The sequence below is a fragment of the Egretta garzetta genome, unplaced genomic scaffold (genome assembly GCF_000687185.1).
Source record: "Egretta garzetta isolate BGI_Z169 unplaced genomic scaffold, ASM68718v1 scaffold474, whole genome shotgun sequence".
Taxonomy (NCBI): Eukaryota; Metazoa; Chordata; class Aves; order Pelecaniformes; family Ardeidae; genus Egretta; species Egretta garzetta.
Genome location: NW_009259524.1, coordinates 701,794 through 704,885, shown reverse-complemented (window position 1 = coordinate 704,885; position 3,092 = coordinate 701,794).

Genomic DNA, 3,092 nt, shown 5'->3' with positions numbered 1-3,092 from the left:
CTGCTCCCCGTCCCGTCCCATCCCAGCCGTGGGGCTGTCCGCTGCCTAGGCACTGGGTTTTGCTCTGTGGCTCCAACAGGGCCCTTGGGAGGGAGGGCTGAGCCAGGGGTGGTGCGGGATTCAGAGATGCTCTGCCAGCCGCTTTGGGAAGAGGTAGGCATAAACTGCCATTGCCTGATGGGGAAAGCCAGGATTTAGCTTTTGTGAAGAATGGACCCTGACAGATGGGCTCAAAAGGTGTGAGAGAGCTGGGAGGGTGCAGGGGGAGATGAGAGATGAGATAGGGTTTTTTTTTTTCTTCTTGGAATTGTTGTAATAACAATACTAATTAGTATTTCAGAGGCATTGAGTACCTTTCATCAAGCCTGAAGCTCTTTAGAGAGGAATCCTAGGTGGATCCATAGCTCATTCTTTATTGTGTGGAATTAGAAATGTCTCTTGCTTTTCCTCCATGGCCCTCGAACCAGCCTGTTACTGATAGCATTCACGGAGGTGGCTCAGCAAATTGTTTCATCCTCATATTATTTCCTAGTGTAACCTTTAGGTAGGGTGGCAGGCTGTCACGCAGGAAGCCTCTGCTTTATTTCTGCCTCTGCTCTGAGCCTTCAAGCTTCCCTGATTCTCTGTTTCCCTGCCTGCAATACTGGTGAGGCTTCCTCCAAAACTGCCCGATCTGCAGCTTAAAGGTCTCTCAAAGCTGCCACCTATTCCTGGGAGATGGCAGTGTGTTTCCACGAGACTTCAAACCCTTGGGAGCCTAACACAGAGGCAGTAGAAACAGGCATGATTCCTGCAAGTTCAATATACAATTATCTCCCCCTCCCTTGCACGTGCATGCACACACTCGCACTCTCTTGAACAATTACCGGAGTAGCTGGGAGTTGTAATTCCAGACCCACCGATTACATTCACAGGCAAGCTGGGAGAATTTTGTGCTCATATGTTTATATAAAGACTAACACTGTTAAGCTGGTTGCCCTATTGGAATTGCATTTGCCTGTGATTAAGATGACAAATAACAAAGTTAGTGGAGGTGGCACTATGTAAAACCAGAATATAAAATCTCATTAAAGATACAAGGGTTGGGGGGCAGGAGGGGGGTACACCAAAACCCCAAAGTGGCAAGACTTAAAGGTCAAGGTTGCCACTGACTCGAGTGGTACAAAGCGATACCAGCCCCTGGAAGCAGCTATCCAGAACCACAGGGGTGGAAATCAGCTGAACTCCAGTGATTTCAAAGCAAATTACCTGGATTTGCATGCAGGATTTGGCCTCTCATTTTCCACAGTGAAGCTTGAAGTCTCTATTTCAGGTTTCCACTTAATTCTTCTGTGGATTAACATGGCAAAGAAAGTGCAGGTATCGGAAATCTCCAAATCTCCTTCTCTCCCTGCCTCCCTCCAACACTCCCTTCTTATTTAAAAATAATTTAAAATGATCTCTTTTTTGCAAAGGCTTACAGCTAAAATGTTCCATTTGCTGAGCTTTCCGGCATTCCCCCCTCACTGCTGTCCAGCGCTATAAAGTGAATATATTGCATCCCTCCCCAGTTGCCTTAGGAAGTGGTCAAACGGCTGCATTCCTCAACTGATGGATTGGCGCGTTCCTTTCTTGCTTAAGCCCAGACAGTGTTTTTATGAGCCAGTCTCGTGACAGGCTTGAGACGCTTTGAATCAAACAAAATCCTAGTTCAGATCACAAAAGCAGTCTTTAAATTCTACTTTTCTGTGCCTCTACTTTTAAGTGAAATTTTAGTTAAACTGATAAAGGCCCTCAATGAAATGTTCAGGGTACTTTCCCTGGTTGTGTGATATCCCAAGACGTGGATGTGGGTACCGCTCTGGGATGAAATGTGCGTGTAAGTGCTTTGTATTGTTTGGGTGTGTTTGTCCATTAATTTGTTCAGGAAGCCTTTGAAGCTTTATCTCGCAATCCAAAGCAAACACGCTTCTGCTAAAATGATCTATGCTACTGGGGATAAAATATCTAATCTTATTAGCTTCCTCTGCACTATGTCTCTCTCCTTGGCCGATGGCTAAGCTGTATCGTTTAAATCCGAGAGTTTGCATCTGTGTTCCTGCCTGATGCGGAGATTGTGCCATACGGTTTGGGGTGAGAGCCCTTGCCACGTTAGCTGTGCCCAGGCTCTCCCCCAGGGCCAGAGCCTGGGGAATGAGGCAGGATGAATATAATACTAATAAATCCTTGGCAGAAGAGATCTGTTTCTCCCCTCCATGCCAGAGTTTGGCAAAGTGCTTGGATGCATGTGGACCTTGAAAAACTTTTCTTCTTGAAGAGCTGTTTGACTCTGATGGGACTGAAATGCAGGGTTTGCTGCACAAGGGCTCGCTCCAAGTTCAGCAGCTCTGAGAGTGGCAGGGCGTGCGTGCTGGGACCCGTATTTTGCTACGCTGTTGGAAGTTGGCAGGGCAAATCTCCTCTGCTCAGTGCTGAATCCCAGGACGTAGAAATCTTCTGCACTGGTGAAATAAGAGTACAGAGGACCTCGGGTGAGGAAGGCCAGGAGGTGCATCCCTCTGCCATGGAACTCTCAGGATCTCTCTCCCTTGCCCTTTTGCTGCCCTCAGAGGCCGCTCTTTCCAAGCAGCACTGACACTGATGCTGCTGCTTGCCTCTGAGGCAACAAGAACACCTTAAATTTTGTGTGCAGCCCTGAATTACATCCCCCAAAGTAAACTGAACCCAGCAGATCAAAATGTGATAGTTTTCTGCTGGGTGCTACAGGCTCTGAGAGGCTGTAGTACGTGTGTTTGTTGTGAAATGGGCCTCTCTGGTGATGATTATTTTTGTTACAGGCAGAGTTGGCCTTAGTTTCTGTGTTGAAGGTCCAACAATAACAGTGAGCCCTGATCTCCTGGGGTGAGGGAAATCCAGAGGGGTTTAATCGGCAGGAAATTCAAGTAGGAGAATGCTCTGCTCCCAGCCCAAGGCTTCAGCGTGTGCTGATGAGCTGCAGAGCTGAAATACCCCAAGCGTGGGTGGAAGTTGATGGAGCCTGGCTGTTATTTTTGGGTCCCATGAGTGATGATTGCTCATTGCAGCCCAGGGGAGGCAGGGGGAGTCTTTATCAG